Here is a 13,907-nt window from a genome sequence, read left to right as displayed (position 1 = left end):
GACAAGAAGAGTCGGATTCTGCATTCAGTGTTGCATATAAATATAATTTATTATTAGTTTTAAAAATTCTTTCTTACACTTTGTACAGGAACTTAACAGAGGAAATGCAAGCATTTGCAAGTAACATGATGAATGCCAGAACAGAATTGGCCACATTCTCACTATACATACAATATTACCCATGAAGCCTCAGGAGAACGATGGAATGCAACTTTTCAGTACGTACATTTTTTTAATAAAGGATGCAAAGTTTGCATAGACGGCTTTAGGAAAATGCTCACACAACTGTCAATATTTTTTGGGGAACCAAAACTAATCAAACGACTATTGTCAGCGTTGCTTCTTTTCAAGGAATGTTGGGTCGACAGTTATCTTCAATTATTATACACATACAAATATGCTATCATATAATACAAATATGCTATCATAAAATCCTTATACTTAATGCTTTCCCATTTGCAAGATAAATAATTTGATAATCTGTCAAAGTTCACATGATTTCACCTATTTCCATTCCCCCCACTGAAAGTCAACAGTAACTGTTAGGGGTACACTGAGTATACAAAACATTAAGAACCTGCTCTTTCCAAGACAGAGACTGACCAGGTGCATCCAGGTGAAAGCTATGATCCCTTATTGATGTCACTTGTTAAATCAATCAATCAAATGTATTTATAAAGCCCTTTTTACATCAGCCGATGTCACAAAGTGCTATACAGAAACCCAGCCTAAAACTCCAAACAGCAAGCAATGCAGATGTAGAAGCACGGTGGCTAGGAAAAACTCCCTAGAAAGGCCGGAACCTAGGAAGAAACCTAGAGAGGAACCAGGCTCTGAAGGGTGTAAATCCACTTCAATCAGTGTAGATGAAAGGGAGGAGACATGTGAAAGAAGGATTTTTAAGCCTTGAGACAACTGGGACATATATTGTGTATTTGTGCCATTCAGAGGGTGAATGGGCAAGACAAAATATGTAAGTGCCTTTGAACAGGGTATGGTAGTAGGAGCTAGGCGTACCGTTTTGTGTCAAGAACTGCAACGCTGCTGGGTTTTTCATGCTAAACCGTTTCCCGTGTGTACCAAGAATGGTCCACCACCCAAAGGACATCCAGTCAATTGGGCCAGCATCCCTGTGGAACGCTTAAGACACCTTGTAGAGTCCATGCCCCGACGAATTGAGGCTGTACTGAGGGCAAAAAGGGGGTGTAACTCAATATTAGGAAGGTGTTCCTAATGTTTGTTATACTCAGTGTATGTTGTCATTTTAGTCATCTGCTCATGTGAAACAATCAGATTACAAGTATTCAGACTTCATGAAAGAGAACATTAGCGTGGAATTTTACATCAATATCAATTATTTGGTAAAAGGCAATCGTATCAGGCTGCATCAGTCCTAACAGAATATACCGTCTGTCTATCAACAAACGACACATCTTCCACCTTGGAAGACAGACTCCCATCTCTTCCTCTACCCTGGTTCTGTCTCATTTGGACAAGGTCATCATCAGTGGACCATACACGATGAGAGCAGATTGCGATGTTCCACTATGCCAGAGATCTGTATATAATGGCGAGATGCTCATGTCTCCACCCTAACAATGGGAGTCGTTGTCCCAAAGGCGGGAAGTTAGGCGGTGTGCTTACCGCTGTATTCCCGTGTGGACAGATTTTGACAGGAGTGGACCCTCTCGCTTCCTCTCTGACTTTGCTGACTGGCATGCTGTGAGTGAGAGATGACTTGACTGACTGACCTCTCATTGACCTCTCAGACAGTTCCTTGTATCAGCATCATGGGTTTCATGGCCTAACAAGCAAACCCTTGCTAGCGCAATATAAACCCAAATATAATCATTTCAAACTAAATATGCAAATTGTAAATAATTGCAGAATAAAACGTAACAAAAAATAATTGTAAAACAATGTAATAATACACAACATGAATGATAACAGCTAATATTAATAATGACAGTCTTACACTGTAAAAGGTTACAGTTTTCAATGTTTTGTTTATGTACAGGTTGCGCTATTGTCTTTGTATCAGTGACTGTACAGTAGGTGTCATTACTAAGAGAATCCACTAGGTAGCACTATGGCACAATGAAAACAAAGAACTGTGCAACGAAAGCAGGGGAAAAGAACACACTGGAAAACTCAATATCAGGCTGCATAAAATACAAAAGGAGAGATATTTGTGTATAAATGGATGTGTTATTAAATACAGACCTATATAGTCACTGAAACAAGTTCTTTCATCAGAAATATTGACGAGTCATTCAACATTAATGTTGTTTACAGGGGTTACCATGGGGAGCCATGGGGACAGGTGGAGTGGGAGGGCCTTCCCCGCCCCGCCCCACCCCTTCCTTCCCATGGTCCTATGCTCTGAGCCAGTCTGTCACCACATCCACTATATGGACAGCACTATCAAGCGTTTCCTAGGAAACTGTATCACGGTAAAGGAAACTGTACCAGGGAGAGAACAAACAGAGCTGACTAACTTTCTCTTTCCTTTGTCAAAGTGTTACTTCCAATATACTGTAAGTGGAGCATGGCTATGATAAGTATGTGCGTGTGTGTGTGTCACTATGTCTGTGTGTTCCCTGATTTAAAAAATGTCGGCCTCTGCCTGTCCTGCATGTCAGCTAACAGATTGCCGCTCTTACTCTCTCTCCTTCTCTCCCTGACTCATCTCTCACTCCTCCCTGGAATTTCCTGTTCTTTGACGGACAGGTGTCAGTGGTCCGTTGCCATGGGCATGAGGTTCTCATGGCGACCCATCTCCTCCAGCACGGCAGCTAGGCGGCTAAGGTTCCCGTCGGGGAAGTGTTGTGCCTCCCACAGGTCTAAAATCACCCCGGTAGGACTGGACTTAGTGGCAAAGTAGTTCAGATACCTGATGGGCTGGGAGGCGGCAGAAGAGCGATGAGAAGAGAGAGTCAAGAGAGCAGAGAGAAAGTGAAGAAAGAGAAAGAGAGGAAGAGAGAAGAGAGAGAGAGAGGGAGAGACAGAGAGAGAGATGAGAGATGAGAGAGACAGTAAGATTCAGAGACGAGAGACAGAGACAGAGACACAGACGAACAGACACAGACACAGACACAGACCAGCAGCACAGACACAAGACCACAGAGGGGAGGGGAGAGAGAAAGAGAGGAGAGAGCGAGAGAAGAGAAAGAGAGAGAGAGAAGAGAAGAGAGAAGAGAGAGAGAGAGAGAGAGAGAAGGGGGGGGGGGGGGAGAGAAGAAAAGAGATGCCAAGCTTTCAGTAACACTGGACAGTTACCACACGCAACCGCACCCACACGCACACACGCACACACAGATCATCCAGTCCCATCACTACCTGTCCAGGTTCAGTTTGTGTGCCAGCATCCTCCAGTCGTTGCCTCTGGTCTGTGGTGCGTCCAGGCTGCCACAGAGCTTCTGTCTGATGGAGAGGGGRATGCGGAAGGCATTGGGCCCCACCAGGGTTGTGATGTTACTGGCYGGGTCCAGCAGAGACGTGTCGATGCTCTGGGTGTCCTGCAGATGCAAGAGAGAGACTGATGTCAGTACAGGGTTCAACTATTTGAATTGACTGAAATGATTCTTTGGGAGCTGATTGTTAGAGTTAGGGTTCCAAATGTAGTTCTCATTTGAATTGGTGCATGCCTTCATAAAACTGTCTAGCCAGCTGCTAGCCTCTAGTCAGATAGAAATCCCCAGACAGACAGAGACGAGTGTCTACAGTACTAAGGCCAGGGCCAGGGCAAGTTACACAAAGCACACTATCCAATGTTCCCTGTCCCATCTCTGCTCCAATATTCTCCTACTCCACCATTCTCTTTGTGATTATTCCCTTAGAGCTGTGCTCTGTATGGAGCTATGAAATATAAAACCAGTAATGCTTGTAACTCATAACAGACAAGCTCTCAACGAGAGGGCTGTCTGTGCAGCAGGCTCAAGGCTCACTGTCTGAGTAAATTAGTTCACTGACAGAAGGCTAAACTCAATACCCAGGAGGGACAAAGACATGGAAAAAGACAGGGATGTACGATATAACAGCAGCCTCAATTCAAGTTCGCAGTAAGTCCGACTAAATCAAGTTAGTCTGATCTGTCTGAGCATGTATGCATGATTCAGCATGTAAATGTTTATTAGTACACTATACGTATGTACTCTATCTGGACACTCTAATATCTCCTTACCTCTGAGAGGGTGGTGTCCAGCTGGAAGATCTGTCCTTCACCCTCCACCTGTCGGACACACAGTTTACAGACCAGGTCTACGGTGCTGGGACAGAACCTCTCCAGGGTGAAGGTACAGTGGAGGTTCCTCTGGGACCCAGACCACACCTGCTGGAACGACAACTCCTGGGGAGAGAGGGGGTGGGGGGGGTTAATACTGGCACCAAGGGTGCTTGTGTGTCTTTACATTCCGTGTTTGCTGTGTGTACCTGGTACTTGGCTAGTAGCTTGCTTTTCCACAGTGTGTGTGGGACATCGTGGATGGACAGTCGCAGGTTGTGGGTGCTGTCCTTGAAGTTCAGGGTCTTTGGTTCGTCCAGCAGTTTCCCTCCCATCTGCTTCTCCATCTGTAGGACCTCCTATAATAACACAGAGACACACAGGGTTAAGACATGAGACAACCACTCTATCCACGCTGTTTGAAGCAGAGAATTATGGGATATAATCCATCTAGAAACATTCACAACCTTTGACATTCACTTCTACATTCAACATGATCATTCCCAATTCTCATTACCCTGCATCCCAAACTAAATAACCAGGTCCTATTCTCCTCCCAAAAGTAATAATGACACCTTATCTTTCTTCAGTGTAGGCGGATAGAGGTATTCTAATGTGTTGTGATGGGGGGAGGACATATTTGTAAGGGCACGGCATCATTTCTCTGGGAGCAGCTTGATGATGGAGATTATATTCAAATGCATGTGCTCATCTCCCCTTATAACACATGTGCTGGCTACTCCTATACACACACACGCACACGCACGCACACGCACCACACACACACCACACACACACACACACACACACACACAACACACACCACACACACACACACACACACACACACACACACACCACACACACACGCCCTCCCCCCGCCACACACACAAGCCCTTCCCCCACCACACACACGCACACGCATGCAGATAGCCCCCCCACACACCACACACACAATTGTTCTTACTTTGAGTGAGTCCTGTGTGTCGTCCAGGCAGTATACTCTAATGTGGTACTCCAGAGCAGGGCAAGTGACGGGGCCGAAGATGGCCAACTTGAGCCGCTTGGTGGTGGCCGCGCTGCAGGACTGCCCACCAGGCAGTAGGTCCCTAGGGTCTCTGTCAGGATGTGACACGCCTCCTCATCCATCTGGATGTAACAGGAGTGGTGAAGTTCTCCTCTCCTACCACCACCACCTCCTAGAGAGAGAGAGAAAGAGAGGGAGTGGGAGGGTGAGTGTGAGAGTGGTGTGTGGTTACAGTATCCATGTAAATGTATACATGTGCCTGCTAGTCCCTACATACATCCACATGTTTTATGTCTAACAATAGACCACCATGTATGAGGTTATAGCATATGCCGTCCAGTCCCCCAGTGACAACGCTGGATCATGTGAGAGCATATTCCTGTTTCATTATTGGTGTCTGGGTCTAACTGGGTCAAGAGGCATGCTGAGCTCTGTATCCTGACGCTCCTATGAGCAGCACACACCTGGCATCCATTCAACCCATTATGTGAGACAGACAGAGAGAAGAGGAATGACACCATCATAGTGTGTGTGTGACTGTGTGTGTGTAAGAGAGTTTTTCTATTTGGAGCCGGGGCATTTAACAGCAGTATTATAGCTGGTCATTAGGCTTTTTAACTGATCCTGGGGGACAGTATGAGTGTTCCTCACTAGGGGGATGATTACAATACAGTGGAAAACTGGGCTAAGGCCTCACACACACGTGCTGAAAGACTCTTTGTGAGGAGAGACTTACTGACTTACACATGTTACTCATTACACTCTGCATGCGCGCACGCCACACACACACACACACACACACACACACAACACACACCACACACAACACACACACACACACACACACACACACACACACACACACACACACACACACACACACACACACACACACACACACACTGTGCTGCACACATCACGAAGACGTCTGATTATTCACATTGTACGACGGTAATATAAGAGCCAGACGCTGAATCTCTGTCCCTATGACTGTCTGACTGCCTCTCTCTATGGTGAGAATAGAAGGGAGAGCTACCCTTCTGACAGCGCATGTCACAGCAAAAGCAATATATCGCCAGTCCTCCAGTATGTGTGTGGTTGGCCTCAGCTCAGCGGGAAGAGAAGCTGATATAAAGCAGCCAGGCATCACCTACGGATATTACCATCCACGTGGCTGACAGGCTGAGATGTAATCAATAGTTATTTCTCTGTTTAAACGCTTTCACGTCGCAATCTTGGTTTATTGGCTGCCCAGAGGCAATCCGTCATAGTCACACGCTACGTAGCCCACATTAAACACTGTATGTATATTACAGATGACTTCCTCATCAAATGTTCATACCTCCTACAGTAGTAACATCAACATCATGGAGATTCTCATGTCTATTATCCATGGTTGATTTTTGTTATTTTTTTGCGGAGCTGGAAAAGAGAGTCCAAGACCCATCGATTAAAGCTTCTAGAACAATCTGTAGGCTTCAGATTGTCAGTTGATAATCATCAGATTTCACTGTGCTGATGCAATATGGCATCACTATGTTGATATGGGCAGTGACGGCTCTGTAACATGGTGATGAATGTGTTGAGACCGACAGGACATGCGTGTTGGTGATGCAGTAGAACAAACAGCTGAAAAAAGGCTCTACTGCCTCAAACCAGTCTCTCGTTACCACATCAAACCCTCATCTTCCTCTGAGTCGCTCCCACACTGACTGCAGATGGGTTAGGCAGTCAAAATATACAGGAATCTAGTTTCTCCTTCCAACAAACTTTTACACAACTCTGAACTAGTCTAAAACCCACTGCTGTATCTAGAGTTCTACACTCTTAGAAAAAAAGTTGCTATCTAGAACCTGAAAGGGTTCTTTGGCTGTTCCCATAGGAGAACCCTTTGAAGAACCCTTTTTGGTTTCAGGTAGAACACTTTTGGTTCCAGGTAGAAGAACCCTTCTGTGTTCCATGCAGAACCCTTTCCACAGAGGGTTCTACATGGAACCCAAAAGGGTTCTACCTAGGGCTGTGGCGGTCTCGACATTTTGTCAGCCCGTTATTGTCATGCAAAAGACTGCCGGTCTCACCATAATTGACTGCTAAATAAGATAAACATGTGTAGCATGTTTACCTGGCCTCCAGGCCATATACAAGCCACATACAAGCCACATACAAGTCACATACAAGCCGCTGATACGCGCTTTTGGAACATCTACATTTACAATGTGGCCCTGGAGACTCTGGGTTCGAGCCCAGGCTCTGTCGCAGTCGGGCGCGACCGGGAGGTCCATGGGGCGACGCACAATTGGCCTAGCGTCGTCCAGGTTAGGGAGGGTTTGGCCGGCAGGGATACTTGTCTTATCGGGCACTAGCGACTCCTGTGGCGGGCCGGGCGCAGTGCACGCTGACCAGGTCGCTAGGTGTACGGTGTTTCCTCTGACATATTGGTGCGGCTGGCTTCCAGCCGGTTGGGTTGTGTTTCGGAAGACGCATGGCTCTCGACCTTCGCCTCTCCCGAGCTCGTACGGGAGTTGTAGCGATGAGACACGACTATATGTTACTACTAACAATTGTGTAGAAAAAGCGGGTAAAAAGAAATAAATACATTTTTTAAAATTAAGAATATATAATATTCTTATATAATATAAGAATATCACAATAAATCCTAATTTATTTTAGGCATGTCTAAAGAAACATTATGATATGAAGAAAATGTATTTCAGAATAACAAAATATGAGTTGGCCTAATGTACGTTATCTGGCTATGCACCATTTAGCAGACAAGATATGCCATTTTTTTATAGGATTTTATAGTAAGAAACATGTAATTGAATTTAGCTGAATAGAATAGAAAGGACATTTTTCCCATTCGGCGCGAGCGTGGCTATGTTGTGTGTAAAAGTGATAATTGGAAACAGGTCCTATGTCGTAGATTTAGAGTTATTGGCAACTTTAGTTGTGAATGGTARCCTACAAACCATAGAATGCCTTAGAAATCAAAAGATACATTGCATGACCATAAGTATGTGGACACCTGCTCGTCGAACATCTCATTAAAAAATCTTGGGCATTAAGATGGTTGGTCCCCCCTTTGTTGCTATAACAGCCTCCACTCTTCTGGGAAGGCTTTCCACTAGATGTTGGAACATTGCTGTGGGGACTTGCTTCCAGTCAGCCACAAGAGCATTAGTGAGGTCGGGCACTGATGTTGGGCGATGCCTGGCTGCCTAGCATCGCCCAATGCCTGGCACTGATGCCTGGCTCGCAGTCGGCATGCCAATTCCTCCCAAAGGTGTTCGATGGGGTTGAGGTCAGGGCTCTGTGCAGGCCAGTCAAGTTCTTCCACACCGATCTCAACAAACCAATTCTGTATGGACCTCACTTTGTGCACAGGGCCATTGTCATGCTGAAATAGGAAAATGTCCTTCCCCAAACTATTGCCACAAAGTTGGAAGCACATAATTGTCTAGAATGCCATTGTATGCTGTAGTATTAACATTTTCCTTCACTGGAACTAAGGGGACTAGCCCAAACCATGAAAAACAGCCCCAGACCATTATTCCTCCTCCACCAAAATGTACAGTTGGAACTATGCATTCTGGCAGATAGATTTCTCCTGGCATCCGCCAAACCCAGATTCGTCCTTCGGACTGCCAGATGGTAAAGCGTGATTTATCACTCCAGAAAGCGCGTTTCCACTGCTCCAGAGTCCAATGGCAGCGAGCAATGCGCATGGTGATCTTAGGCTTGTGTGAGGCTGCTCGGCCATGGAAACCCATTTCATGATGCTCCCGACGAACAGTTCTTGTGCTGACGTTGCATCCAGAGGCAGTTTGGAACTCGGTAAAGAGTGTTGCAACCAAAGACAGACGATTTTTACGTGTTACGCGCTACAGCACTCAGCAGACCCRTTTTGTAAACTTGTGTGGCCTACCACTTCATGGCTGAGCCATTGTTGCTCCTAGACGTTTCCACTTCATAATAACAGCACTTACAGTTGACAGGGGCAGCTTTAGCAGGGCAGATATTTGAACGAACTGACTTGGAATGGTGGAATCCTATGACAGTACCACGTTGAAAGTCACTAAGCTCTTCAGTGAGGCAATTCAACTGACAATGTTTGTCCACGGAGATTGCATGGCTATGTGTTACATTTTATACTCCTGTCAGCAACGGGTGTGGCTGAAATAGCCGAATCCACTCATTTGAAGGGGTGTCCACATACTTTTGTATATACAGTGTATATGAGCTGCATTATGCGACCATAGGCTATTGATGGTTTGAGGAAGTTGCAAAAAAGTTTGTGCTCTGTTCCTTGCCTCAGGCTGCACACGATGTCTCATCAAGTGATCATACTGTATTTTCACCCATCAGAATATTCTCAATTTAATATGTAACATTTGTTTCAATTTAGAATGGCCCATTATCAAATGAGCAGGAATAGGGGCAAGAGAAAAAAGACATGTAATCCATATGAGGCCACTGGTTAGTTTCATGTCGGGTAGGCTACTCCGGTTATTTCGTGGTGACAGTTGAGCCAGAACTCTGTATGCAGACCTCCAACCCTGTTCCTGCAGCTACCCAGTGCTTCATTTGGGAAACCAAGTGAAATCTGTTCGGGGAAATCGATAGTAATATGTTTTCACAATGAAACATATTTCATTAAACTGTTGACGGCCCCCCTGTCTGCACGCTGGATAAAGGAATGAAGGAGAGAGGGGAGGAGATGGAAATTCACGGTGGTGAGATATTCAATAGCTGAAGGTAATGTGTCAGCTTATTAATGATAAAAATACAAAAAATGCCCTATTGYTACGGTATCCAATACAAAGTAGTAGTAAGCTAACTCAATATTTGTTTAATTTAGGCTAGACCAATTATGTACCAAAGATAACTTGAATCAGTGTTTTCTCATGTTTTTCTGCCATGTGTAATATGCAGTAGGCTATGTATTGCATAACAGCACAATCATTACTTTAATTCAGTTTTTTKGGGGAGCTTGGGCTCATATAATCCTATGCATATGCATAAGATCTAATATGCATATGGGTGTTTTGAATTAGAAAGCGCTGTCCATTTCGTTGTGTTAGGCTTTGAAACAACATCCACAACGACMATGTGTTCCACTCACTTTCAACCTGTTGTTGAACTTCTCTCTTCAAATTGATCAACCGCATCGAGGTGAGTTTTAAAAGCATATACTGTTTTGATGATAAGTGTTTGATGTGATTTTCGATTGCATTTGCATTGATGTCAGAGTGGTTAGAGGGACAATAGAGCCYTGAGTACCAGTTGGGTACTACTAACACATGTCCAGAATGCACAAGAGGGAATTACCGTGACTTAATAGTCACGTAGAATTTTACTGCGGTCATGACTCGTGACTGCCGGTGTGGTGGTATTATGGTCACCGCAACAGCCCTAGTTCTACCTGGAACCAAAAAGGGTTCACTTAAAGGGACAGCCGAAGAACCCTTTAGAACCCTTTTTTTTCGAAGTGCAGGAATCGAGGAAATAATACAGGAATCGAGATTATCCCAGTAGTAGTGTTCTACACAACCTTTAACTACTAGAAAGCCCACTGTTTTGTTAAGACTTATATAGGAACGTAAGGATCTAGGAAATAATACAGGGAACCATCCACTGGGAACAGAAATCTATTCCACGTCTATTCCACGTAGGTTCAATGTAATGTCATTGAAATGATGTGGAAACAACGTTGATTCGACCGGTGAGTTCCCAGTGGGTGGTGTTCTCTTTCCAACACACGTCTACACAWCCCTTAACTAGTCAACACCCCAGTGCTTCCTGTAGGACTACATCYTGGTGAAACTCTGAAAGACACCAACAGACCTTGAGTAGTAGAGTAGGGCTCTATCAGCTCTGATGGGATGACAGCAGGTCAGAGGCTGTTGCTAAGCAGCTGAAGAATAATAGGGCCTGTGTATGAGGGGATGGACGTGTGTCAGTTGACAGGCCAGTGATGACCAGGCCCCAGAGGCTCTGTTCTGACAGCTAGCTGAAATGGAACCATTTCAATGTTTTACACCGCCACTCAAATACTTGCCTTCACATGGCAATACTACATTGGCCCAGTCTATCTGACAAAATTACAACTAGATGCTTTCCAGACAAATTATAAAGAATAAATGATAGGTTATTTATTTTGCATAAAAACTATCAAACTATTGTATTACATTTCACATATAAGAGTAAAAGAGAAATTCTGCACCGAAGCTAAGGAGAAAGAAGCCCCCCGACAACTGCAGCACGTCTCAACTGCCAGGGAAAGAATGAGTGTGTGGGAGTGTTGTGGGGAGAGTGTATTATTGAACTGAGAAAGTGTGAGTTTGTGTGTTTATTAGGGTTGAATGGCGGGGACCTGGTTACCGAGATTTACCGGGATTTACCGCCAAAAAACACTCCCTTTTCCCAGGATAAATAACTGTGAGAAAACCGGTAAATTCTAATAATGTATTTATATGAACAGCATGGCGTGAAATGGAACTGTTAAATTATATGCGATATCTAAATCTGGCTTCTCAACGGCCTCTGCATCAATGCTCAGGGTCGGGAGAGATAGCCCATCTCGGTATAGAGTGCAATTCACAATGCACACGGACCTATCATCTCATCATGGTAACTTTTTTTCTTGTGACAGGTTGSCCTACATTTGCTGCAGCATAAGGGGGTACAGCGCTAACCCAACAAGATGTCACGCTTTGACAAATTTGACTTTACATTCCGACGTTTGTCCACGTTTCTCCAAACGTAGAATTTTGAATTTGCTCCAACCACCCCGGGTTGCTCCGCTGCTGTCGCCGGCGCCTCGTGGCTTGTTAAGTTTAGGCATTCATTTCGAATGGTTAGTTACGAGTTAAAGGTTTGGGATAGGTTTWWWAAAAAAAWAATGAAATGAGTGCCTATCACTGGGATTGTACATGCAACCCCCAGAGTCAAAGCTCACAGCGTATGCCCCTCTGCCACACCCGTCCACAACACCCGAGCAAAAAGCCAAGTCTACTTGATGGTAATAGCGCTCACCGTTACCCCTAGTGGTGAGTTTTGATGGCATCTCCTTGACGTCCTTTGTACCTGGACCGACGTCGGATTTCGAAGTAAATCTTGTGCAACCTGGCTGGCTAACCAGCTTTAAGGAAGTGTTTCTGGTGCGGAGGCGTTTGCGTAGGCTGCATCCGCCTCCTCCTGCTACTGCTAATTAAACCATTGTGTGTGTGTGTGTGTGTGTTGTTGTGTGGTGATGTTGGGTGTGTGTTGTGGTGGTGTGTGTTGTGTGTGTGTTAAAAACAAAGGGCTGTGAGGCGCTAGGAATGTGGCTATGTCACAGAGATCCCACGGCAACACAACTCATTATCATCACCGCTTTAAATGATGGGACACACTCACACAGAAGCGGAAAAGACAGAGAGCCTGGGGGGCAAATGCCAGCATGCTATCCCTATAACTGTTCTTACACAATCCTCTGTCTCTAATTGAGCTTGTGCTGTGGTGCAGATACATTTGTTTATCCCATTTCTCTTCCTCTTTTTCCCACTGTCATCCTACTCATGACATTGACCTCAGTCGTTTTTCCAGTACCATCTCCACCTCCACACACTTCGTCAGGTACCCTATTGCATGTCAGAGAACATATCAATGCCACTCACCTCCCACTGGGCCTGCTGTGATTGGTCTTGAGCTGAATCAGCCAATCCTCGGCTGATCCACAGTCGGCCTCAGCACAGTGGTGCATGGTGATGATGACTGGGCGTGTCAGGAGAGCCCCTGGGGGGCCACAGCTCACCATGGCTTAGCACTGTCTGGCAGTCATCGACTGGGCGCTGAGGGAACGCACGCAAACACGCGCACAACACACACACACAGGTTTATTGTTGGACAGTATGGGTAGTGTGTGTAGAGATGTGTGTCTGTGTAAAATGCACAGCCAGAGGAATAGAAAGATTGGCAGTTACCTCAGCTTGTCCTTCCTGTGACGGTCACGTAACATCATAGACTCTACCCTGAGGGACGGCTCCGCTGAACTAGCAGACTCACCCCTGTGGAGACCAACCACACCACGGTCCAACACACACTGTAGTCACAGACAGTGTAGTCACAGCTCCTAGTCACACGCTCCGTGGTCACACACACACACACACACACCACACACACAACACACACACACACCATCACACACACACACACACACAACACACACACACACACACACACACACACACACACACACACACACACACACACACAGTCACACACACACACACACACACACACACACAGTGTCAACCAGCCCAGCACTGCCCCTAGACATCTCCCTGTCATGTCTCGTCATTCTGTGTTCAGTGTTTATCCCCTCCCAGCCCTGGGGCCCAGCAGAACAGACAGAGAGAACATTGGGAGAGACATCATAGAGCCAAACCACCAACAGCCATATCACTGCCCCTTCCACTGTCTCTTACTGTAGTGTAAATACTGCACACCACTGAACCCATATATGGCAGAATAAGACAACATCAATGAGTTTTCTAGTCTCATCCATCAATGCTGAAACTGTATGGCTATGGGCAGTGATAAAATCTCTCCATCTGTGTCTGATTGATGTCCTGCTTGCTCTGTTTTTCAGGAGATTTCCCCCTCTCTCTGTCTCCA

General features: G+C 45.5%; 1 pseudogene; it reads right to left on the bottom strand.

Moving 5' to 3' along the window:
• Window positions 1–23: 23 nt before the first annotated feature.
• LOC111962834 (netrin receptor UNC5C-like) overlaps window positions 24–13,907 on the bottom strand; it is an 83,917-nt pseudogene continuing 70,033 nt past the window's right edge.

Source organism: Salvelinus sp. IW2-2015, linkage group LG4q.1:29 (genome assembly GCF_002910315.2).
Source record: "Salvelinus sp. IW2-2015 linkage group LG4q.1:29, ASM291031v2, whole genome shotgun sequence".
In the NCBI taxonomy this organism is placed as follows: Eukaryota; Metazoa; Chordata; class Actinopteri; order Salmoniformes; family Salmonidae; genus Salvelinus; species Salvelinus sp. IW2-2015.
The sequence above is the reverse complement of the archived record's forward strand: the minus strand, read 5'-3'. Positions and strand labels throughout refer to the sequence as shown.